The 27,388-nt window shown below is 36.8% G+C and overlaps 1 long non-coding RNA gene across 1 annotated transcript; it reads left to right on the forward strand.

The window, feature by feature from the left end:
• LOC102547827 (uncharacterized) lies at window positions 1–27,388 on the forward strand. The gene is made up of 4 exons (XR_360220.5): window positions 1–177; window positions 780–910; window positions 1,575–1,820; window positions 27,172–27,388. It is a non-coding gene; the product is annotated as an uncharacterized LOC102547827 (long non-coding RNA).

Consider the following 27,388-nt stretch of genomic DNA (forward strand, 5'->3'; position numbering starts at 1 on the left):
ACATAAAAACTCAAAGCATGTGAAGACTGAATTAGTGAGAACTTGCTGAGATTAGCCGATGAGTCCCATGCCTGGCAGCCTCCGATCATATTTGCTTTGAGAAAAGAAGAATACAGATTAACTTAGGACATTGGCATTGAATAATTAGAAGCAATGCTTTCCAAGAAAACCAAATAGGTAAAATGCCATAGTCAACCCAATATCCCCATGGGGGGACCACACTACAGCATAAAGAAACTGGACTCAAATTCACAGCCATGTTGTCGCTAGACAGAGGAAATTGAAACCAACGTGTATCCAGTTATGTGGCTAGAACGGGAATGGTTGTCTAGAGATAGAAAACTTTATTATTGTTGTAATAAAAATAGAGCCTTTAAGGCTCATAAAGCCAAATTTATGTTTCACTTTCATGACCTTTACATTTTGATTGCCCTGTAAAAGACCTTTAGTTAAGATTAGTTCGCAGAATTTTTTCTTTTATGTCTATGTCTCGTAAGTTTATGTGAAATTGACGTTAGTCTATTATCAGAGACAAATTGATTTTTGGTTCTCACACGATATGATAATTTCATTTTCTTCTTTCCCCCTTTCATTGCTTCATTCACTGCTCCTTTTCTCATTCCTTCCATCTTTCCTTTTCTTCTCTCTTTCCTTCTCCACTTCCTTTCTGGTTCTATTCCTTCCTTTTTCCTCTACATGATCAATTCTTTTTATTTAACTTTCATTTTGATCTTTATATTTAAGCTATACTTTAACCTAGTCTTACATCTGTATTTCAGATTCCTGTTCTTTTGCTCAAATAATTGCCCACAGCTATGAAGTAGAATGCATTCCATATGAAAGATGCGGATACTCTAAACCATATGCAAATCACCCTTAAAAACCATATATGACAATATAGTGGTTGACTGTAAGTATCTACATTTGTCTCAAGTCAGATACTGGTAGGGTCTCTCAGAGGGCCCATGCCATGCTCCTGTCTGCATGAACAATATGACATCAGAACTAATGTCCAGGTTGGTGTGTGAGCATGGACTAGATCCCAAGTTGGGTTGGTCACTGGGTGGCCTTTCCTTCAGTTTCTGTTCCATTTTTGTCCCTGCATGTCTTTTAGACTGGAACAATTCTGGGTTTAAAATTTTGAAGATAGATGGGTAGTCCGCTGCCTCAACTCGGGGCCATGTCTGTCTATAGGAGATGGTCTCTTCCAGTTCCATGTCCTCACTGTTGGGCATTTTGGCTAATGTCATCAACATTGAGCCTCTCCTATCCCAGGTGTCTGAGATTTTCTAGAGGATCTCGCTGTCCCTCACTCCACACTGATGAATATTTCAATTAATTCCCTGACCCTCTGAGCTTCTCTTCTGTTTGCCTCCATACCTGATTCTGCCCTCCTTCCTTCCCCTACTTTCTCCGACCCAGGATTTCCCTCCCTCTGCCTCCCACAATTTTGTTCCCATGTCTAAGTGGGTTTGAATTGTCCACACTTGTGCCTTCAAATTCTTGTTAAGCCTCTTATGGTTTGTGAGTTGTATTGTAGGTCTTCTGAACTTTTTGGCTAATATCTACTTCAGAAACCCCCGTGGAAGAATTCAAAGAAGGATTGAAGGAGCTGAAGGGGATTGTGACCTCATAGAAAGAACAACAGAATCAACTAACCTGGACCCCTCAGAACTTCCAGAGACTAAGCCACCAACCAGGTCATGCCCCTGGGCACATGGGTAAAAGAGGACTGTCTTGTCTGGTCTAAGTAGAAGAGGAAACACTTAATCCTGTGGAAACTGGATGCCCCAGGGAAGAGGTTATGCTGGTTAAGTGAGGTGAGGTTGGGTAGGCAGATAGGGGAGTTCCCTCCTAGAGGGAGGAAAAGGGGTAGATGGGATGATGAACTCGGGAAGGGTGGATAAGAAAAAGGAGTAACATGTGGAGTGTAAAAAAAGTAAAATAATTAAATAAAAAATATGTACATCACAAAGTATTTTAAGTGATTGTAAGGATCAGGGAAGTTTGGGATACTTAAAGATTTTTAATGTTAAATTTGTTCTTAATTCTGAGACTACAACTTCCTCAGTTTCCTTTTCAAACTCAGAACTTTCAGCATAAGGCTGTCACCACTCACAGCGAGTTGGAACCTTCTCCATTAATTAAGAAAACAGCCTACACGCTTGCCTACAGCCCGGTCTGACATGGGCTTTCTCTATTCAGACTTCCTCTTCTCCAGTGACTCTAACTTGTATCTTACTGATCTAAAAACAGGCAGAAAAAAACCAAATATGAATTTAGTTTGTGTAAAATATATATAGTAATTTACCCAAGGAATTACATGTTTACACTCATGATATCATTTCCAAAACTGTACTGAGAATTAAAGCATGATAAATTATTCTATCAATGTGTCATTATAAACTACCATATTTCTAATGAATCAAACTAAAAGAATAATTAAGAGACATTGATTATGATTACAAAATTCTCCTGGAAACTACTCTAATCAATCTATGAACATCATACTGTCCTAATATAACAAGAATTATATTTTTCTATGTAAATGATGCTCTTGTAACTAAATAAAAAATACTATCCATTTAGGTAAAGTCATAAGTATGCATAATTCAATACATGATTAATGTACATATATCAGAGACCCAAAAAAGAAGATTGAGTCTAAATATGTGAAGCTTCTAGAAGACAACTGAGGAAAGAATTTTTCATCACCTTACACTAGGAGAGTATTATAAGATAAAAAAATGAGTATGAAAATAAAAAAGTCTAAGACAATCACAAATATTTTATTATGAAAATAAAAAATCAAGCACAATGACATTACTATGCTTAAAGAATGACTAAGCACAAAATATTGAACACATCCATTTTGATAAATTTAGTATACACAATGGTAGATATTGTTGCAAATTTATTGGAAACTTTAATAAAGTTAAATTTTCACATATTCTACAACAGCATTTATATTCATCATACAGACTAAAACAGACAATAACTGAGCCACAGACTTTTATGATAATTTTCACATTAGCTTCTTTCAGAATAACTAAAATGCAGAAACAAAATACTCAGAAAGAGTGGGATAAAAGATAACCCATATATCCACACAAACCACTGGTAATTAGAATGATAGTGATAAATCTAAACATTACAGTGGGATAAAAAGTCAGATACATAAATGTGTAATTTGTCTGATTTGATTTCTGTGCACTTTTGAAACAAGCGAAACGGATTCATGATGATAACAATTTGTAATGTTGCTAACCCTGGAATATGAGGATTTCCGGGGGAGCCGTCTAAGGGAAAATATTCTGAGGGTCTGGAATAATCTTATCTTGGTGACAGTATGAATTTCAAGGGTGTTACTTTGTTATAAATCAAAATTTGCATTTTTTATATGTACGTTTCTCCTCTGTGACATCAGTAGGCGTGTAGCATCATTCTTTCCTACTTTCACATATGTCTATGCTTCGGTCATGCTAATGGTACTTACAAAGTACAGTGTTGTAGAAATAGTATGGTACTAGTCCTAATGCTGTTTGATGTTTGGAGTAATGTTAAGAGAAAACTGTATATGCTCAGCCTAGACATAGTTTAAAATATTTTATATATAGTGGGGTTGACGTGCAGTGGTATCATGTACTATGGGAGGAAGAATGCATGTGACGTGATAATATAGAAAAAAGTAGATGGTGTGACAAACAGCACAGCAGAGGGAACATGGAGCAATGGTGTGTTAGTGTGGGTGAGTGTGTGTGCATGAGTGTATGTTTTAGTGTACAAGAGTGTGGGTGAGTGTATGTGTTAGTGTGTGGATGAGTGCGTGTTAGTGTGTGTGTGTTTGAATGGGTATGTGTGTGCATGTGTGTATATGTGTGAGTGTGTGTGTGTTTGTGGGTGTGTTTGAATGGGTGTGTGTGTGTGTATGTCTGTGTGTGTGTGTGTATGTGTGTGTATGTGTATACGTGTCCTGAGAAAATATGGTAGTTATTTCTCTTAGATTGTTAGGTTGGTAAATTGACATAAAGCAAATTAATATTGTCCCTCAGATTAAAGTAGCGTGGATTTGGCTTTCTTACACACAAATATTTTTCCCTACGTCCATTTAAGGGTGGAGAGTTTTTGGAATTCCCCAGGTTCTGTAGTCCTTCCTTTTTGTTCACTTGTGAGCTAAAGATCTTTATGTTACATTAGTGATATCATAATCATAAAGTCTTGGTTTAAATAAATTTAGCATGGAATCACAGTGATGTCATGAAGTATTATCATAAATTTGTGAGAAATTCAAAGAGAGACAGATTTTGTTGGAGATCACCAGTGTAGCTTTTGACTCAGCTGGTGAAAATACAAGAAGAGAAAAAAAATACAGGACTAGTTTGGACACTTGACACTAATAAAGACAACTATGAGGGAAAAAAGTCCATATAGATTGTTACTGAAATTTCCTTAATAGTCACCTCAGATTGACTGAATTTTAGCAGGGGAAAGGCTGCTGGAAAAGAGTCCTGTACTCTTAGAGCATTTATTTTGAAAACTCCTACTTGCAAATTTGCCCTCTGTCCTTGTGCAGTGCACATACATCTCTTTTACCTCAAGGGAGAGTTAAAACTCGAGAGATTGTCTTCCTCAAACCGATAACCATTTACTGCAAACATAAATGTTGAAAGAAAATGTGTGTCTGACTCTGTGAGGACAAATCCAGCACTGAATGCTTCTTCTCAGGTTGTTGAGTTATTTCCCATAATGATGACGGAAGGAAGTAGACTTTCATGTACCAGAGTCCATCATGACAGGCAGGACACCAGCCAGTGACACCACTGACACATGGCTCCATTTACTACAACTTCCTCACTCTTCCTATTCGAAGAGTTGATCTTGAGCAAAGTATTCTTGACTGACTAACTTTAATATTCAAGTTTTTACACTGACAGTTACTTCTCTTCCCTCCATTCTCCTAGAAAGCTGTAGTTCTCCCAAGGGCCTTTATGCCCATAGAGATCTCCATTGCTTTCCTTAGACACAGGAACTTTCCTTAGGACAATGTTCCTTGAAAACATGGTGATGTCCTTATACAAAATAGTTGATAAGTAGATTTGGACAATCAGCTAGGGAAGAGGAATATCTTCCCCTGGCAGTCACAGAAATTCTCCTGATAGCCTCTGCTCCCACTTTATTGAGTGGCATCTCTCTCGAGATACTGACAGGTCGTATTAGAGAAATTGTGTAAACAGGTGTGACTGACAGCTAATGAAGCTGCCTCCATGAGCTGTAAATATGGGCGATCCCCATCTCTTTATGAGCACAGCTTCATAATCACAGGAATCTTAGTGACCCATATGGCAAGATGAGTCAAAGCTGCTGCTCTCTTAAATAAGGCTGCATTATCTATCCAGGCACTTGGAAACTGACTGCTTCATTAGCAAGTCAATGTTCCCAGCTTCCTACCATACTCTGATGCTTCTATCAGAGCACATTGTTCTCTAATTGGAACTGGCATTTGCTGTTTAAATGCTACAAAGTGGAATATAACCCGGTAAATCAATAGATACCCTTGCAAATTATGTAAAGCTGCAAATATATGTGTCTTTTATGCATCTTTTCCCCTAGTCATGAATACTCAACTTGGAAATCAAGCAAATAGAAATGGTTTAATTATTCCATTTGCTTTGAAGATCCAGAAAGAGACAATGCCTCAGACAATAACATTCGGTTACTTAAAATGATGTGGCTAGAATCGTTGTTTGAAATTGGTCTCGGCATCTTGTATGTTCTAATTTGAAACGATTGTATTTTCTTCGATTTTCATGCTTTGATGCTGTTTCAAAAGGAGAACTTGTTCAATCATATCTGATAATTCTTATTATGGAAATGGTTTGCGTGTTGTTTGACTTCACTAATTATTTTTAGCCTTTCTAAGTTTTTTATCTTTGAATGTTATTATACTAGGGATTTCCTCTCAGATAGTAAGTTCCATGTTGGAGGGCAGTGAAATGTGGAGAGCAGAGAGGCTGCTACTAATTGTGTTCTAAATCGGGCGACACATTCCATCACATGGAGAAGTTCCAAAAGACCCAGGACGGTCTACAGGAAAGTTCTTAAGACTTGGAAAGCCAAAAACTTAGAAGCTGTATCCCTATCCTTCAAGTTTACAAAAGCAGTGAGAAAAATGCTCAGAAAGGCCAAGCCTCCTACAGGACACTTGAGTTAGGCACTCTGGTAACATACCAGCCACACTGTCTTGGAAAGGCTCAGCACAACTGAGCTTCCTACAAGTTGTGCAGTGAGCTGGTGATTTTGTTAGTTGTCACCCGTGAGGCCCTGTAATGCAGCTGTCTGATCCTGGAGGCAACCTCAAGTAACTTGCTGATTGATAAAGTGGACTTGGGCGTTACACTTTCGTTGACCTGTCAACACTTTTCTATCTGGTGTGATGTACATTCGGTTCTCCACAGGAAGAATATGGCACAAAATCATGTTTTGTTTGTTTGTTTGTTTGTTTTATTCAGTTTTGACTTGTTGCTGAATTGGTCAAGTAGTCGAATGGTTATAATAATCAATACCTAATAAAGATGTAATAAGTATACTGAGGACATAACATACATTTTAAAAATTAAATGAAATCCCCCAGTGAACTAGTCTATGGGGGGAGGGCGGCAATGGGGGGAGGGTTGGGAGGGGAACACCCATAAGGAAGGGGAGGGGGGAGGGGGATGTTTGCCCGGAAACCGGGAAAGGGAATAACACTCGAAATGTATATAAGAAATACTCAAGTTAATAAAAAAAAAATTAAATGAAATCAACTTTCTCATTTTCACAATTCTTTTTTTTTTTTGTATGGAAGCACAATTGTTTATTCAATAGCCTGGATACATATCTAATTGTCTTTTGTTGTTGTAATACTCTGGCATATTTATTGTTAAGTAAACAGTGGATAAATCAATAGGAAAATTTTTCTCAAATTCAAAAATACTGCAAAATGCATTTTTGGTAATTATTGAATTATAAAGTTTTTTCGTTCTATTTACACTTTTGGCAAACAGTACATTCAATCACAGTTATTTTTTAAAAATCAATTTACATAAGATGTTTGAGAAAAATTTTAATTAATTGATTGAACTGAAAAAATAGAGACCTAACAATGTCAAGATGAATTTAAATTTAAACTTTTTTATTATGGACATTGAAAGAGAGATCTTATGCCTATATAATGTCAAGTTGTTACTGATTAAATGGCCTTTTCTTCAATGCTGGACCATAATTCAGAATATGCTACAATAAAGAAATCGACATTCTATATTACCATTAATATGTGAGGCATTTTTTAGCCACTATACACTCCTAGGTCAAATAGAATTCAACACTGGCAATACTGATACAATGATCTTGAAGATCATGCTAAAAACTGAGGTATTTTTAATGCTTGTAGCATCTATAACTACCAGTTATGTGAATTACTAACAGAAGGTGAATTTTCCCAATTAAAGGAAAAATGTAATATCCCTTTAGATAAAAAATGCTACTTGGGCATTTTTTGTTCTTAATGGAAAGATTAAAAATATAAAAAACACATTGCTTGAAGATGTATGCACAGTTATAAGAAAATACATTGTACTGTTGTTTCCTTCTTTGGTATAAGCAATATAAATTTTGAAAGGAATTGGAACTATTCAGATTCAGTTTGACACGGAAAAATAGATGCGAGGTTTGTAAACTCAACTTTTTTTAACTGACAACATAAATCAAATCTGGAAAATAGTCTTCTCACTTTATAGTTTTCTCATTTCATAGTCTCCTGCACAATAATTTGTATTATTGATAATAAATATTTACTGAATCTTTCTTAAGGCATTGGTGTGAATATAAATAAATGCCCCTGGACTGTTTTTCTCATAGTCCTTATATCACTATTAAATTTTCATATTCATTTTAACTATGAGCATGTGTAGCTCAGGATATTAGGAGTTATAAAGGGTACAGCTTTTTAAGAAATTAGAGAAACCATAATGGTTAAACAAGTAGACTTTTATTCAAAGAAAGGAAATGCCTTTTATTCATCCAGAATACTTGAGTGGATGATGTGTGACTACCTTTTGGTCTGTTGTTATTATGTACAACAGGCCTTCATCAAATCCCCCAAAAGCCTGAGCAATTCTCTCAGGCAATGGAATCCATCCTTATTCTCACTACAAACCTTACACCCTAGATCCTTATCCAGAATACTCTTTCTCGTCAATAGCAGCCATTCCTGTGATGAACTTTACAAGGGTGGCTTCTACATACCCATGTCTTATGATTACTTGTGGTAATTGCCATGTGAAAACTTTTTTTCCAACATTTTATTCTGTTTAAACTTTAAGGAAAATAAACTGCTTGGTCACATTCCAGAAAAATTTCACCCAGCACTGGCTAAAGTTGTGTTCACGTGAATTTTATTCTTTTTGTTCTTGTTTTTTTTTAATGTTTTTATAAAATAATTTTATTTTATTTTTAATAACACAAAATTTAACCTTCATTAAAATATATTCTTATATTGATTACTGGATTAACTTCAAGAATATCAATGTTTAAATCCTAAAAGTGAGAGATTCGAGATATATATATATATGCATATATGTTTATCAAATATCATTTTCAATAGCACAGGAAATCTACTGTCAAGAAATAGTAACGTTCAGAATCAAGGTACACTGACTCAGTGTGTAGTACAAATGACTGTATCCTTAAGTCTTTAATTATTATACCTAACAGCTTACATTAGCCTATTCTATATTTGTAACATTAAAATACAATGCTATTTTATATAGTACTAATCTCTACAAACATCTGGTTTTTCAAGGTTCATATCAAGCCTAATTTGAAGTAACAAAATATTTTTCCTGCTTTTCTATCATCATCATCATCATCACCACCACCATCATCATCATCATTATTTACTTATTCAATTTATATTCTGCTCAATGCCCCTTCCCAGTCGCAGTACTACTCCCCAAAATCCTTCTTGTGTCTCCCCTCCCCTTCTCCGCCAAGCAGTGATAACACATTGTCTCCCACTGAGGCCACACAAGGTTGCCCAGCTAGAAGAGTGTCTTAGGGTTTAACTGCTGTAAACAGACACCATGAACAAGGTTACTCTTACAAGACTGACATTTAATTGAGGCTGGCTTATAGGTTCAAAGGTTCTGTCCATTATCATCAAGGAAGGAACATGTCAGCATCTAGGTAGGCACTAGGCATGGTACAGGAGGAACTGAGAGTTCTACATCTTCATCTGAAGGCTGCTAGCAGGATATTGACTTCCAGGCAGCTAGGAAGAGTCTTTTAGCCTACACCCACAGAGACGTAACTACTACAACAGGGCCACACCTCCCAGTGTCATTCCCTGGGCCAACCACATACAAACCATCGCAATGAGCATATCCCATGTACAAGCAACAGCTTTTGGCATAGACCCTGCTCCAGTTGTTCAGGATACACATGAGACCAAGCACACATCTGCTAAATATGAGTGGGAGGCTTGGATACGGCTTGTCTCTGTTTGGTTGGTGGTTCAGACTCTGAGAACACCAAGGATCAAGGTTAGTTGACTCTGTTGATCTTCCTTGGAATTCTTAATCCCCTTCAAGGCCTACAGTCTTTCCCCCTATTCTTCCCTAAGCATCTCCAAGCTCGATCCATGTTTTGGCTGTGGGTGCCTATCTTTCTGAGTCAGTTCCTATATTCAAGTATCATTGAGTGTCAGGGACTGGTGCTTGCCCATGGGATGTGTCTCAAATTGGGCCTGGTTATTAGTTGGACATTTCCTCATTATCTGCGCTATCCTTCCTCCTTACATTTCTTGTAGACAGGATATATTTTGAGTAGAAAGTTTTGTGGGTGGTTTGCTGTCCTTATTTCTCCATTGAGGTTCTTTCTTGGTTAATGGAGTTGGCCTCCTCAGATTCCATATCCCCAATGCTGTGAGTCACAACTAAGGACGTTCCCCATTGATTCTTGGACATCTTCCTTATCCTGGGTTACTGTCTCTTCCTGGTGATGGCCCCTACCTACTCACCCCCATCAATTGCAGATTTCTTCATTCTCATGGCAATCTGGCCATTCTTCCTGTTTCTCCCCACACATGATCTTGATCCCCTCCATTTCCCTCCAAATCCCTTATGCCATTCAATTCCCTCCCTCCTTGTGCCTCTTATGACAGTTTTATTCCCCCTTCCAAGTGAGACACAAGCATCTTCATATTCAGTAGTATATCATGTTTAAAGGAGTGTATTAGAATACCAAAAATCCTTCTGGAGCCTCCATTCTCTCCTCATGGGCATAATTTTGTCATCTACAATTCACAAAGAAGAGAGCATTGTATTCAATAAAAATTTAACAATAAAAGTAATATAATCTGTGAAATTACAGCAGGTATTTTTTTGTTTCAAAACTTTAGCACATTGGAATATCTCAAAATAGTTACCTATTATTATTTGATAATAGGTGTGAATAATTCCATTTACATTATATAATTAATTTTAACTCCTTGACATGTTGCAGTCTTATCTTGACATGCTGACATCTGTGATTATATGCTTTGTTTCTTTCATTTGCTCCCTGATTTCTGGTAATTATTATTTGCATGCATTGATGCTAAAATCTTGTATCAGAAAATGTCACAAGTACTAAATTTTCCCTCTGAAACCTGCCACATTGACAAAGAAAGCTTACTGTAAGTTCATACAGTATTTCACTTATTTACTTCCGACCACACTTATATATCTTGCCACTCTTGCAATACTCGTAACTGTAGAAAAGAGGTGACCTATATGTCAGCACCCCTTGAACTTTCGACCTTAGCTTTTAAATAATTGAATATTAAATTTTCTAATTTGATTCCTGGTGCTGTGATCAATACCATGACCCAAAGCAAATGGTTCATTTTAGTCTTGAACTGACAGTCCATTAACAAGGGAAGCCAAGGTAGCAACTCAAGAAATGATTTAGAAGCAGAAGCCAATGAGGAATTCTTCTTCTTGACAGTCTGAGATTCATTATTTTAATACAACACTGGCACACCTGTCTGGACATGGCACTGCCCACATCATACTGGAACCCATTAGAGTTTCTAAAAGTGTCTCAAGGACACGCCACAAAGCATTCTTCAGTCGAGCTTGTCTCCTCCCAGGTGACTTCCAGCTTGTGTCAGGTGACAGCTAAGGCTGAAGATGGTAGGTGCTTCATGTTTATATCCTCTCTGTGGTAGGTCTGGCACTCACTCTATCATTCCTTCCTTCTCTGCATTAGTGTCCTGTGGCAAAACAGTCTGCAACTCCGAGTTCAATTGTTCATGTTGAAACTCAAGGTTTGTAACTAAATCAAAATAGCCATCGACTTCAGATATTATTCATTTGTCAGTATCTTCTTTAACACAGATACAAAAATTGTGTATTTCCACACTAAAAAACTAAGGGATAGAGAGTGTTTCTTTTTCTTAAGTCTTAACCTCTTAAAAAATTTATATTCCCAGAAGTTCTTATTTTTGTCATTTTATTGAGATAAAATGTGGTTTGGAAGAGAACTACGTTACTGTGCAGTTACATAAGCTGTTTGATATTTCCCTGACTCTTTGTTTGGGGAAGTGGCCGAGCACCAGGGGAGCATTCTATTTCTTACTTTGTGTTTGACCTCAGTTCCATTGCAGGAGCAAAGCGTAGTTATGTCTGGTCCCGTCCCTTGAGCTTCCACTTCCCGTGCCATTGAAGAGTGTCTAGAAAAGTCCATTAACCTACTTTTCTCTTGGTTCTTCCACCTTTGTCCTCAGGTCTCTCAGCACAGGCAGGCGAGTCTAACTAACTTCACACAGAGTTTCCCATGGCCTGCATGGCTTTCCACTACCCAGGGTTTCTGCAGCAGTGGATGACATTTGGATTTCCATCAAGCGTCTTCACTGTACTCTGTCGCAAGCTTTCTAGTCACTAAAACTTCAGCAGAACTGTCACTTGAACTGCTGAGAACTCTGCCTCTCTTTCTAGTTCAAGTATCCTACACAGTGTCCCTCTAGTTTTCTGCCTTCAGTGTAAGGACAGGAAGTTTAAGGGTTAACACTTTTATTCAGAAGTCAGAGTCGATATTCTTGGGATAATCAGCAAAAAACAGCAACGGAGAATATGGCCACTAGTGTGCCAGCAGAGACTAAGGTCACTAGTGCAACAGCTTCTCGTCTCTGTCACAACTACTTCCAAAAAAAATTGGGGCCTTTTTTTTTCATTTTGAATCTTCTCTACTTTTTACTCCCAAGTGAATAACTAACTCTTAGGCTTAAATGGCACACACTGCACATGAACAAATTTGAGTTCCTATCAGGATTGTATTTCCCTGTCTCTTTTTCAGCCACAACCATTGACTGAGCTCTCCTCTTCTTCCAGTTTTAGGAATCCACATAGTTGCATTGGAGTCACTTAGGTAGTACAGGAAAATCTCTATATTTTAAATTGAATGACCAGAAATATGTATTCTGAATATAGAATGCCTTATCCCAAGTTATGTCAATGGGTATTCTAAGTAGAAGTAATTTAACCATGCAGTACTATTCTATGTATTCATTTCATATATGGATTTTATAATGGATTCTATACATGCCCACAGTCTATTTATATCCTAGCTCTCTGTTACCATCTCTTGTGTTCCACACATGCACTCATTATTTACCTTTGATGCACTTTCTAAATTAATGTTTTATTGTTTCTAACCTAGTAAAATTCATTTGTATTGATGGTATAATGAATAGAGCTCAGTTATTTAAGAATGTGTACCCCACTAATGACTAGACCATCAGAGAATGTTTCTCCCTCCTTCACTGACCTTGAAATGAATACCAACTTATTAAAGAGTGTCAGACCCTGTGTATTCTCTTGTTGCTATAGAAGGATGCCTATGGGCCCAAAGTCAGGGGATATTGGACAGGTGTTACGAACACAAGAATGTGACAGCCATGACATGTTCACACATGTGAGTGTTCCACACTGCCATCCCTCTCACCCCATTCTCTGGTTCTGGCACTTTTTTCCCTTCCTTTTGTGTCATATCGCCTGAGTACTGGAGCAGCTGATACACATTATCCACTTAGACAAGGCCTTTGGCAGTCCTGTAGTCTCACTACTCTGAGCACTCATTAGTCTTCACAGTCATTCTTTACCACTGCAAAGTGGATTGTGTGATCAAACTTATTAGCATATTCAGTCTAACTCAAAAACATAGTTCTGTAAAAGGGAATTTGACAAGCCTATCATGTTCTCTGGGAGGAAACATCGGCAGTAGCTTTCTTACTTGGGCCTTTAATTCCCCAGGCTTTTGTTTTTTGTTTCTCTTGAATTTGGTTATAGTGTGTGTGTGTGTGTGTGTGTGTGTGTGTGTGTGTGTGTGTGCATTAGTGCATGTATGTGTATGTTCATCTGTATGGGAAGAGTCCAACACATGGAGAGCATGAGTAGACCATACTCAAGGAGATCAAAGACAAGCTTTAAGTGTCTGTCTACTTTTTTCCACCTTGTTTCACACATAGTCTCTTTGTTGTTGTGTAAGGGTAGTTACAGTGGGATTAAATTTTCAGTATGAAATGTGAATTTTTTCCTGTAGAGCAGGCTTCAAACATATTTTTAATAAGTATATTTCAGTAAAAGCATGATTTGAAGCTGAAGACATGGCTCAGTTGGCAAATTCACTTGTCATGCAAGACTGATGACCTAATTTCAGAGCCACAGATCCCTTATTAAAGCCAGGTTCTGTAGGAAAATCAGCAGCAGCCCCATTATGCCCCTAGAGTTTGGTGAGAAAATGTGACAACAGCAGAGCAGTTACACACACGTGCACAATGACAAAGAGACTGCTTAAAAAACCGGTTGGAAATGTGTGGACTAGTGTTGGAACACTGTCCAAGAATGCAGTCATGTGAAGAGAATTTCGAGTGCTTGTGAGAAAACCCTAAGAAAACAATCCGAGGATCTAGTGACCACAGTTTCCTCCAAAACATGTAATTGTTCTTTGATTGTGTCTTTGTGCCCCTCCCAGCTATATCAAGTAAGAGTGAATTTATCCCAGACTTCCTTAGAACTGGCTACTGATATTAGTCTATGTTCCTCTATGTAAAGAGAGGTTTATGCAATGTGGGGTTTGTCAGTCACATGTGGCTGGTCCTTTTGATTGTACCCTGTCTTAGTTAGTTTCTACCGCTGAGACAAAACAGCATAACCAAAAAGAAACTGGGGGAAGGAAGGGTTTATTAATCTCATGTTTCGTCAGAACTGTTCATCATTTAAAGAAGTCAGAACAAGAATTCAAACAGCGCAGGACCATGGATGCAGGAGGCAATGCAGAGGCCATGCATAGGACGCTGTTTACTGTCTTGTTCTCCATGGGCCTGCTTAGCCTGTTTTCTTATGGAATCCAGGAACGCCAGTCAGGGATAGCACCACCCACAAAGGTCTAGAAACTTCCTCATCAATCACTAAGAATATGCCTTACATCAGGATCTTATGAGGGCATTTGTCAATTGAGTTTTCCTCCTTTCAAAGAACTAAATTTTCTGGCAAGTTGACATAAAAATAATGAGCACATGCATTTTACTCTTGTGATTAACGTTGGCTATTGCATGAGACTCGTTTGTTAGCTCCATTCTCCCAGGTCTTACTGTATCCCACACCGAAAGGTTGTCCTCTGATTTTCATAACCACCATAACATATATGGGAGCCATACACGTGAATACACAAACACATGCCTGTTCATATACATGAATGTTTGCATATATGTATACATAACTATAGCCATGCACATGTGTGCACATACATTATAAAAGTAATTTACAAAATGTAGTCATGAAGATTGCAAAGCTTGTCTTAATTGCCCATAACCATGTGATGTAATCATTGGCAAGTTCCATGGGGTTCATTATAATGTTCCGGGCCTTAGTTGTGAGATGTTGCCTAGATCCATTTAAGGTAAAATATTAGGGTACTTTTACATAGATAATATAATAATTAATTCCAAAATAAAGTGATCATCACTTTGTTATAAGTTACAGAATATCTATTTCACCAGTTCCATCTAGTTTCTTCAAAAGTTCTCCGAGACACAAACATTGTGTACAAATCAAACATTCTATCTATCTATCTATCTATCTATCTATCTATCTATCTATCTATCTATCTATCTATCTATCTAATATATATACATATATATATATATCTTTAATTCAGTATAGTATATTTTCACAATTTTCTAATATGCTTTTAAGAACAAGTTCTTATTAGTTCCATTTTTTAATTTATAATAATTTGTTGACCCCCCAAAATTATGAGGACCAGTTCCATCTAGTTTCTCCAAAAGTTCTCCCAGCCACAAACACTGTGTACAAATCAAACTATCTATCTATCTATCTATCTATCTATCTATCTATCTATCTATCTATCTGATATATATCTTTAATTCAGTATAGTATATTTTCACAATTTTCTAATATGCTTTGAACAACGGAAGTTCTTATTATTTACAGTTTTTTAAATTATAATAATTTGTTGACCCCCCAAAATTATGAGGACCAGTTCCATCTAGTTTCTTCAAAAGTTCTCCCAGCCACAAACACTGTGTACAAATCAAACTATCTATCTATCTATCTATCTATCTATCTATCTATCTATCTATCTATCTATCTATCCAATATATATCTTTAATTCAGTATAGTATATTTTCACAATTTTCTAATATGCTTTGAACAACGGAAGTTCTTATTATTTACAGTTTTTTAAATTATAATAATTTGTTGACCCCAAAAAACATTATGAGGACCAGGTGGACACTTACATATCAGCAGAGGAGATAGACATGAAGTTGATTCTATGAAATTAATTGTTGTACCATTCTCCAAGGATAACCATCTGAGTTTTCAATTATATCCTTAAATTTTTAATGTTGTTTGGAGTTTTTATTCTTTTTTTTGTTACACTCCAGGTATTATTTCCCTCCCAGCCCACCCTCCAACTGTTCCAAATCTCATACCTCTTCCATGATCCCCTGTCTCCACGAGGATGTCCCTACACTACCCACTCCACCAGACTTCTAAACTCCCTGGGGTCTCCAGTATCTTGAGGGTTAGGTGCATCTTCTTGGCCTTCAATTTGCCTATTTCCTGCTGTGTACTCGTGTTGGGTACACTTGCTTGTTTTCGTGCTAGAGCTCTCAGGAGTTCTGTTAAATTGCTAGTGTAAGATCTAGCTATTTTATTTACCAGGGCACTTAGTGCATGAATTTTCCTCTTAGCACTACTTTCCTTGTATCCCATAAGTTTTTCAACATTTTTATTAAACTCCAGTAAGTCTTTAATTTCTTTATTTCTTCCCTGACTAAGTTATCATTAAAAGTTGTTCAGTTTTAATATATATGTGGGCTTTCTCTTGTTTTTACTGTTATTGAAGACTAACCTTAGGCTATGGTGGTCTGATTGGATGTATGGAATAATATCTATCTTCTTGTATCATTTGAGGGTTGATTTGTGTCCAATTATATAGTCGATCTTGGAAAAGGTATCATGAGGTGCTGAGAAGACTATTTATTCTTTTTTCTTAGGGTGAACTGTAGATATCTGTTAAATTCATTTGCTTCATAATCTCTATTAGTTTCACTGTGTCTCTGTTAATTTTCTGTTTCAATGACCTGTCCAATGGTGAGAATGAGGTATTGAAGTTTTCCATTATTATTGTTTGGAGTTTAATGTGTGTTTTAAGCATTACTAAAGTTTCTTTTATGAATGCAGGGGTCCTTGCATAGGTGTTCAGAACTGAGACTTTCTCGTGGATTTTCCCTTTAATGAATATGAAGTGTCCTGCCTCATCATGCTTGATAACTTTTAGTTGAAAGTCTATTTTATTGGATATTAGGATGGCAACTCCAGCTTGTTTCTTGGGACCATTTGCTTGGAAGAACTTTTTCCATCTTTATATTCTGAGATAGTACCTGTCTTTGTTATTGAGGTGTGTTTCCTGTTTGCTACAAAATGCTGTATCTTTTTTTACTTATATAGTATGTTACATAGGTGAGTCGAGTTCATTAATATTGAGAGACATTAAAGACAGATGACTGTTGGTTCCTGTTATATATGTTTTTGTAGGTGGCTTTATGTGATTGGGGTTTTCTCCTTCTGGCTTTGTTGTGAGATGCTTAATATCATGTCTTTTCTTTGGTGTTGTCTTTTCTTCCTTGTGTTAGAGTTTTCATTCTAGGATCCTCTGTAATGCTAGACTGGTAGATAGATACTGTTCGAAATTGGTTTTGTCTTGGAATATTTTGTTTTCCCCATCTTTGTTGATTAAGAGTTTTGCTGGGTATAGTATCCTGGGCTGGCATTTGTGTTCTCATAGAGTCTATGTCAACTCTGACCACTCTTTTGGCTTTCATAATCTCTGTTGAGAAGTTTTGTGTAATTCTGATAGGTCTACCTTTGTATGTTACTTGGATCTTTTTCCTTGTAGCTTTTACTACTCTTTGTTCTCTGTGTTAAGTATTTTGATTATTATGTGAAGAGAGGATTTTTTTTACCCTGGTCTCATTTGTTTGGTGTTCTATAGGCTTCTTGTACCTTTATGGCCATTTCTTTCTTTAGGTTGAGGAAATTTTCTTTTATGATTATTTTTTGAAGATGTTTTCAGGGAATCTTTTTTTTCCCTCTGTTCTGATTATTATTAGATTTGGTATTTTCATTGTGTCCCAAACTTCCTGGATGTTTGGGGCTAGTATTTTTTATGCTTTGAATTTTCTTTAACAGTTGTGTCAATCTCTTCTACAGTATCTCCTACACCCAAGATTTTCTCTTCTGTCTCTTGTATTTCATTGTTGATACTTACATCTGTAATTCCTGACCTCTTTCTTAGATTTTCCATGTTCAAGATTGCCTCCTTGTGTTTTTTTTTATTGTTTCTACTTCCATTGTTAGGTCTTGGACCACTTTATGCAATTTCTTCACCTGTTTGATTGTATTTTCCTATATTAATTTAAGGGATTCATTTATTTCCTCTTTAAGAGCTCCTACCTGTTTACCTACCTGTGTTTTCTTCTGTTTCTTTCAGTGTGTTATTTGTATCTTCCTTAAAGGACACTATTATCTTCATGAGATAGGATTTTATGTAAGCTTCCTGATTTTCAGGTATGTTGATGTATTCAGGGCTTGCTGTGGTGGAAGATCTGTGTTCTGATGACACCCACATTTATTAGTGTCTTAGGGTTTTATTGCTGTGAATAGACACCATGACCAATGCAAGTTTTATAAAGGACAGAATTTAATTGGGGTTGGCTTACAGGTTCAGAGGTTTAGTCCATTATCATCAAGGCAGAAGCATGGCAGCATCCAAACAGGCATGATATACGAAGAGCTGAGTTCTACATCTTCACCTGAAGGAATCCAGGAACAGTCTGAGCATCCTCAGTCAGCTTGGAGCAGGGTCTCCAAGCCCACCCCAACAGTGCCACACTTCTTCCAACAAGGCCACACCTTCGAATAGTGCCACTCTCTGGGCCAAGGATATGCAAACCTCGAAATTAGCATCTGTTGCTTATTGTCTTGCACTTTCCTCTTGACATCTGGTTATCCCTGGTGTTTGCTGGTCTGGGTGACTCTGTCTAGAGTCTGCCTCTCTTGTCCTTGGGTTACTTCAGATCTCCCGGTAGGCCTATGACCCTGTCACAGACCTGCTGTGGGTCCTTCCAACAAGAAGGTCTTCAGAGGGGCAGAGAAGCTGCTGATTTGTTGCCTGGCTGCAGTAGATCTTCTGGGAGGCCTTTCAAATCCTAGTTGGTCCTCAGAGGAGAAGTTAAGCTGTTGTCCTGTGTGATGGTGTTCTCGAGGAGGGCCTATGGACTGTGGTTTCTATTTCCCTGTGTTCAACAGAACTCAAGGGAGGCTTTCAGTCTTTTGGGTCAGTTGTCCTGCATGCCACAGTGCCCACAGGAGGTCTTCAGAGTGTGATGTCAGTTGCCCAGTTACCCTGTGTACAGAGGAACTCCTGGGATGCCTTCCAGCTGTGGTGTCCTGAGTGCCATGGATCTTCTGGGATCTCCTGTGATGCCACAGGATGTGGTATCAAATGCTCTAAGTGCAGTAGATCTTCTCGAATGCCTCGGGATATGGTGTCTTCAGGGGAGCAGACTACTTGCAGTCTGTCCCAGCAGAAAGGACTGGGCAGAAGGGGAATGGAATTTGGCAGGCAGAGGTTTTGGGAGCCGATGAGTCTCTGAGTTTATTGGGCTCCCAGCATCAGCTGTGGGACTTCAGGAGAGTTCTAACCAAATGCTTTGAGTGCAGCTGATCTTCTGGGATCCACAGGATATGGTGTCTTCTGGGGAACAGACTAGCTTGCACTCTGCCTTATTTAGGAGGGGTTTTGTTGTTGTTTGTTTGTTTGTTTGTTTAATTCATCCAGTGCCATTGTTTTCAAATGTTCTAAAATTCTTCAAATTATGAAGAAATAGATCACATAAAACATTATGAGCCATTTTTTCATATACTTAAATCTCTATTTGATTTTCTACAAATTGTCTTTATAGATTTTTACTAACTTTTCTACTGAGTCATTATATATATGTATATATACATATGTACAAATATTATATAATATATATGTGTGAAGAAAGAAGCTTCAGCAAGCATATCCATGGATACTTGAAGATGGAGGCAAGAGGATCAGTTGAACTTAGTTTTTGATATCAGCCTAAGCTGCACAGTGAAATTTTGTGTCAAACTAGAGAAGAAAGGAAGGAAGGAAGGAAGGAAGGAAGGAAGGAAGGAAGGAAGGAAGGAAGGGGAAGAGAAAGAAAGAAGCCTATTTTTTCCACATTTTTCCTTGAAGATCATCTATTTACTTATTTATTCATTCTTATAAATTTTTATGGAAAATACAATTCTAACTTTACCAATAATATACTATTTTACTTGATAAATCACCATTTTTCATTGAACACCTTAAAAATATTTCTGGTTTAAAAAAAAGAAACAACTCTATTTTGATGCTAGGCCTGGTGGTTCAGGCATGTACTCTCAGCTACTTAAATACATCATTTAATGTACAGCTTTTATTTGGGCTTCCTCCAATTTCTCTTATTTTTCTAAAATTTTTATTACTTTTTTTTGAGTTTTTATATAATATTTTTTGATCAGAGTCACTCCTCCTCCCCTAACTCCAGATCTACCCCAGTTCACTACCCTTCAAACTGTGTGACTTTGAGTTCTTTCTTTAATTTTTTTAATTTATTTTTTTTATTTTTTTCATCTTTATTAGATTAGGTATTTCTTATTTACATTTCAAATATTATCTTCACATGTCCCATACCATGTGCCTTCCTGAGGAAGCAGTGTCCGCAACACCCAGTATCAATAGAAGAGTTATTTTGATTCAACATGCAGTTGGAAGTAAGTTTTTGTTAGTCAATTTTCTTATTTTTGTAATCAAACACCTGAGCAAGCCTACAGAAGGCAGGAAAGCTCTCAGTTGGCTGATAGTTTGCAGAGGAAGCCTGCCTAGTGGAGAAAACATGGCAGTAAAGTAAGAGGCAGCCGATCACATCACTTGTCTAGTTAGGAGGCAGAGCTGAATGCCATTGCTCAGTTTCTTTGAACCTATTCATCCACTGTGGAACTCCAGACACCAACATTAAACCTGAGACTTTCTACCTCAATAACTATCTACACAGAATACCTAAATAGAATAGCTTCCCAGACACAGGTGTTATTGCCAATGAATTGGCTTTCCTGATTTACCATCATGAACCTTCAGGTGAGTTTTGTTCGATGGATAAATGTTTACACTATCATTAGAAGCTGAGGTGTGTCTCTGTGACTTAGTGGAAGGAGAGCGCTGAGCTCCTAACATTGTTATCTGACCCGAAATTAAGTATTGCATAAAGCATGTGCTCACAAACATATCACATACACACATAGACACACACAACAAATAAATAACATGGGAGAGAAAACAAGATTAACCATTATGGTTTAATATTTCTATTTTATTCCAAAGAAAAGGCATGTCACTTTTATCAAATATTCAAGAAACAATGTAGTTCAACTTGTTTTTTCAAGACTTTTACTCTATATGTTGACACATATGACACATTTGCAAGTCATCTAGGGCCAAGAATAGCACAAAATTTGCAACATATTTCTTTGGGTAAGACATGATGAGGCACAGATCATGAGAGAAAAATGTGTGGCAGCACTGTTATACTACATGCCACACAGAGCCACTGGAAGAAACATCGCAGTAAGTCATAAGGATGGAAAAGAGTAGAACTGAGTGACTCCCTTCGCTCTGATTCTCTCGGGAGTGCACTGCATTCAAAGCTGCAGAGAATCACTATCAAATTATGTTAATGGATATGTGATGGAAGATATGAAACTTAAAAAGGGAGACAAAGGGTAGAATTTTAAATGAATTATATGGTTAGGTGAATTGAAGTTAATGGCCTGACAATTAATAATGTTGATATTAGTACTGGAAAAATAGTAAAGGAAAATAAACAAGAGGGCTTCCACTAAACTGGAGAGTTTGTGAGAAAACCTTCATTGGAGAGTGCCTACTATGGTCTCTGAATTACAAGAACAGAAAGCAGGATATTAACATTTGGCTTCATGTGTATAAAAAAAATGTGGTACAGAAGTAAGAAATCATAGATAAACAAATTGAATTTTTCATCTGGCCAGGCAGAAAATGAAACAAAGACTACATTCACACAGGGTATTATAGTGAATGGAATTCAAATTTTCAATTTTCTAACTTTCAATGGGTTATGTATTGTTTTGTTCTTTTACTGCATATTCACACAAATACTAGAAAAATTATATTTTGGAGAAAGAACAAAATTGGGTTTACTGTAATAAATGTGTTCCTGTGCAACATTTGTAAGTCCAAGAAATTTCAAAAGGTTTTCTTTTTCAGGGCAGCAACTGAAAACATAGGTGAGACATTCCTCTCACCTCTGATAGAGCTGTACATCTTACTGTATGAGTTAGTCAGTTATCTGTAAAGGAATAAAACTGATCACACACACGTGCACACACACACTGAAAGGAATTTATTAGACCAGCTTTGAGGATACAACTCAGGTACTTCAACAATGACTATCATACACTGGAGAGTATCATGTAGTTGCTAAGTCTGTGAGTGTGGATGGGTCAGGAGTACCAACCTGGCACCAAAGGTCTGTGGCATTCCTGAAATGTAGGTTGAATTCAACTGAAGGAATGGTCCCAGAAACAACAAAGATCAAAGTGCTACTCAGACGGTGACACTCATATTTAAAGCAGGTCTTCCTAATTCCAATAACATGATAAAGAATGTCCTTCACAGGAGTGGTAAGCAGCTTGAGTATTAGTTGACTACATATGAGGTCAAGTTGACAACCATGATTAGTCACAATGCTAAGGGTATTGAAACTTTCGACCATGACCTCAACTTAATGCAGTAGGGTTCAAAGAATGATGATTACTCAAAGCATAGTCTATGCTTACACAATTTTATCATCAAAACAGCATAATCCAAGGCATGATTCTTCAGAATACAAGAACATAGAGTTTCCATGGAGAGGCAGGAACTTGTTTTTCCTCTAGGTGTGGCTTTTGCTTAGCAGATTGACAGCCATTGAAAGTAGATCAGAAGCAATGGTTTCCTGGGCTTCTAACCACAGGCAATAAAAAGCATCCCAAATACCAAAGAAAATATAAACCATGTGTCCTCTTATTTGACCCATAGTATTCTAATAGTGGAATATAAACTAGTCTTTAAGGAAATGGTGGATTTATTCATAATCTGCACATTCTTTAAAGCTGTATGCTAACAACATGAGAATAAAGGGAAAGGCAAACTCTAAACAACAAAGCCCCGTAGCTTGAACTCTGAAAGAGCCTAGTTTTGTTTTGCTTAGTCTGTGTCTAAATGTCTAGCCTATGGCCCTTAAGATGTAGCCATTGTCTCCTACTCATGGTACTTTAAAACCATTTCTTTCCCCGCGGCTCCATATAGCTTTTGCAAAGTAACTCGTTTTTCTCTTTTGGGAGCCTACTCCTCCTCTCAATAAATTGTTACTCTTTGCAGAAGCTCGTGCCCCCACACCTATTCAGCATTTCTGAGCTTATATACAGTCTGGGGATTTCTCTAGTGGTTCATATAATGTTCGCAAATAACAATTTGTGTTTTAAATGCACACAAAAGTATGTACCACAAACCTTAAGGATTTGATCTTTGCCATCTTGAATGATTTATATGGTAAATACTAGAGTCTTTAGTGGATACGTTCAATGGCAACTAGGTAGAAATATATTTTTGTTTTATAAATCTATGTAAAAGAAAGGTAGATAAATGTAATAAAAATGAGGAAACAAAGTCTTGTACTCTCTTTCCCCAGGCAAGGCTTCAGAAACTTTTGTTCCTTTACAGATATACTAAAGGGACACCTGCCTTTGACATGAGAGATCTCTATTAACAAGGTGATGAACCAAGTTAATATCGGTATTCCACAGGGCAAGTCAATGCTTATTCATCTTCTAAGATTCTAGCGGTGATTTTTCTGAAAGAAACTATGTAATTTTGCCTCATATATCCTTTGTCCTTTGATGTCATATATGAGACTGTATACAAAATACATTTAAAAGAGATCCAAAAGTCACAGACAAAATATGAAAATAATAAGGCCTATAATTCCTGCTTTTCACCCATATTTATCCACATTGAGACAGAAATACTTTAGGTCTTGTGTAGTCACTGTCATTACATAGCTATATATCAAATTTGCTTTGTAAAAATATGTGTTGCTTTTCAAAGTATTTATTTTAGTTTTACTCTGAGACCGTAAATGCAGACACTAATCCATAATTTGTAGATAATTATATTATCTATTTGTATTCATACATATATGATTTGTGTGCAAACAGTAACTTGCAAAACCTAAATCTTCCACACACATACTTTCTAATTTGTAAGTCAAAAATGTCCTCCAGCAATGCTTTACCTTTTAAAAATATACTGCTTACTTGAAGTAGAATTCATTGGTGCACCCTCTCTTCCTCCATTCAAGTTCTCTCATTCCCTCTTATTGCTTTTTGTTTCAAGCTGAAGATACTAAATCTAAATCTAAATCTAAATAAGATATATATATATTATATATATATTATATATATGTATATATATATATATATATATATATATGCTTGGTCCAGTTCAAAACAAACCAAACAATGTAAAAATGTCACTTTCTGAACTTCAATTCAGTTCCTTAAAAGCATTGAGACCAAGCTTTCCCCAGGTAAAACATGAATCAAATCTATTCAGAACCTTGAGTGTATGGCTGGTTATGCTAACCAATGGGTTTTGCCAAAACGAATTGAGTTCGTATTTCTAAAACATCTCAAACCCATTCAGTAAAAGCACACTTGCTGTATAGTCTGAGAGAGAAGTTCTTGGTGAACATAGCTAAAGAGAGATCCTTTAGGAAGGGCACACAATGTAAGCTCTCTGTGGATCTTCCTTTAGGTAAATAAGTATCCAGGAAAACAGAAGGAATAGCATACTGTATTATATTTCAAGATATCAAAAGAAGAAAAGACCTTTGATCTAAAAACTAACTGGTCACACGAAACTCCACAATTCTAAGAAGCAGTTAACAGAATGGTAATCGGACTTATGAACATAAATATGTAAGGCCCACGAAATTTAACCCATTGACTTGTGGATTAATAGAGCATGAAAATGTGGCTACTCAGTAGAATGCTTGAAATTAATTTTGGTTCCTTAAAGAGAGCTCTAAAACAGAAAGAAATAAATCTGCCAGTCAGTAGTATGTCTTTCACTCTTTGGCCTTTGACCTTAGTGGTCAACCCCGGTTTACTCATTGTAACAATTTGTCTGTTCTCTTCGTTATTTGTTTTTAAAATTCTAAAGATGGAGCAGAGAGGCAATTCAGCTCCAATCAATGCACGTGTTGTGAGAAACACTGTGACCTTTCTCCTCGTGTCTTTTAATAACTACCGAGTGTCCCTTTACCTTAACCTGACAATTATATCTGTGTGTATTTATTTCAGAGCATTACTTGAACACATCATTGCTTGTATTCACCTGAAATCATACCTTTTAAGATATACATATGCTGTTTTTTTCTTATTTGACACATTATTCATAACTGCTTTATTGTATTTATTAACCAGTTTTAACTTGCCCGCCACCCCTCAGAATCAAGCATTCTTTTATGTAGTTACTACAGCATGTGTATGATACCTGTTTTTATATCATATCCCTTTTCGTTTAGAGAGGGACACAATTAGGCCAAAAACATTGACCTCATTGTATATATGTAGACAAATCAGAAACAGTATCACTCCAGTTCCATTTTCTGATAACCCTTAAATGTCACCGAGGAGGAGCGTGGTGACCGGTTGGTGACGGATTGCTCTATTACTAGGATTGAGGTGACTGTTTTGTGTGCTGATATACCTAAAGTGCAGGCCCAAGCTGAAACTTTCTATATCCCATTACCAAAAAGAAGATGGGTAAGCAATTGAGTCTGCTGCACACCAGAATGTCTCCACCATAAGGAAATGATAAATTAGAAAAAAAAAAAAAAACATTGGCAACCTTAAGAGGGTGAGGCTCAAAGGGCATTGTGCCCAGTAGTAATCAGGTTGAGGCTATGCTTTGCCAGCAGGGCCTGTTTGGAGGAACAGGAGTTCTGAAGGATGACAAGGCCCAGCTGTGTTCTGTACTACCCTGCTGAGAGATGGCCAGCTGCCCTACAACTTCCCTATAGTTGCTCATATCTCCCCTCACCACTACCTGAGATTCACCTTGGGAAAAGGCAAAGATTAGGTCAGATATACTTTAGTTGCTGTTTGTTCTTGGGACTCCCTGTAGATATCAACATCTGGATTTGCTCAGGTCTTATATAAAATAGCATCACATTTGCATATATCAAGCACACAGCCTTCTGTGTGTTTTAAATCACCTCTAGATCACCCCCAAAGCAAAATTTCTCTTTTATAGTTTGTAATGGAAAAATAAAAATAAATAAAAAGTCTTAGCAGTTCCTTTTGATTTCTGTGCCTCAGGACATATGGTTTCATCCTGATTCCTGGTTCTCTCTTCTACTGGGTCCCAACGAATCACTAAAATCATTTCTAGCTAATCATGTATAATGTTACTCATTATGTCTAACACCTAGCACTTTTCAAAGGCTTCATTTAGGTTTCATTTCAGTTGCTAGTTAATGTCAGCAGTGCCTATCAGAAACGTAGTATAATTTATTATTTTTCATTGAGAAAGTCTAAAAGTTTTCCCTTTTAAATCGGGTATGTGATAATATTGGCTGTCACCACTTCAACATTTATATGTTTTATTTGTGATTTTTAATAATGCTGTTAGGATATCAGAGGAAAATATCAGCCTTAACAATAATTGTTAGGCAAGGAAAAATATACATATCATAATCAACCAACTAAAATAGGCCATAGATGCCTGTAAACTAATTATTCACGGCAATAAGAATTTAAAAAAAAAGGAGTTGGTTAAAGATTTTAAGTTAGTGACTTTCTTTATTATCAAAGTTTCCTCATTCATGAAATTGGATGTTCACTGAGGGAAATATATATATATATATATATATATATATATATATATATATATATATATATATATATATATATGAAATCTCAGATGGAGCCTAAGGCACTCCAATGTTCAGAAAAGAACATTTGAAGAACCATGAAAGGGATCCAAAAAACAAGGACTCATAACTTCAAGTAAGAACCACTTGAATGTGTTCCTGGAAAAAAGGAAAAAAGAAAAGTTCTTCAAAATCAGGTTGAGCAAGTCTATGAGGTACTGTTCAACTGAAAAAAAAATGAAGATGGGATTCACAATAAAATTGTGAACTTTAATACTATTTGTGATTACTTAGAAGTAGCTATTTTTTGTTAGAAGAAGAAAAAAACAAGAGTGTTGAAGCTTATAGAATTAAGTATAATAAATATCTCTGGAAAGTTTGGGTTAATTGTTAAAATGAGTGAAAGAACAATTGACTTAGTTGCTTGTGAAGATAACAGGACATGGCAGGCATTGCAGTTTGAGTCTGAATGCCCTCCTGTGTTTGAATACTTTGTTCTCCAGGTGGTGCCATTGTGTTGGAAGGTTGTAGATCTCTTGGGTAGTACAGCCCTACTTCAGAGGGAGCTTAAAGCTCAGATTCTGTGGACAATTCCTCTTCTGACTGAAGACACAACACAGCCAGCTGCCCCAGTCCTGTGCAGCTTCTGCCACGTGTCCCGTGCCGTACTTGAATGTAAGCCCCTGGACAGTTGTCAATATAAATCTGTTCTTTCTAAAA

This window comes from Rattus norvegicus, chromosome 15 (genome assembly GCF_036323735.1).
Source record: "Rattus norvegicus strain BN/NHsdMcwi chromosome 15, GRCr8, whole genome shotgun sequence".
NCBI classification, from domain to species: domain Eukaryota; kingdom Metazoa; phylum Chordata; class Mammalia; order Rodentia; family Muridae; genus Rattus; species Rattus norvegicus.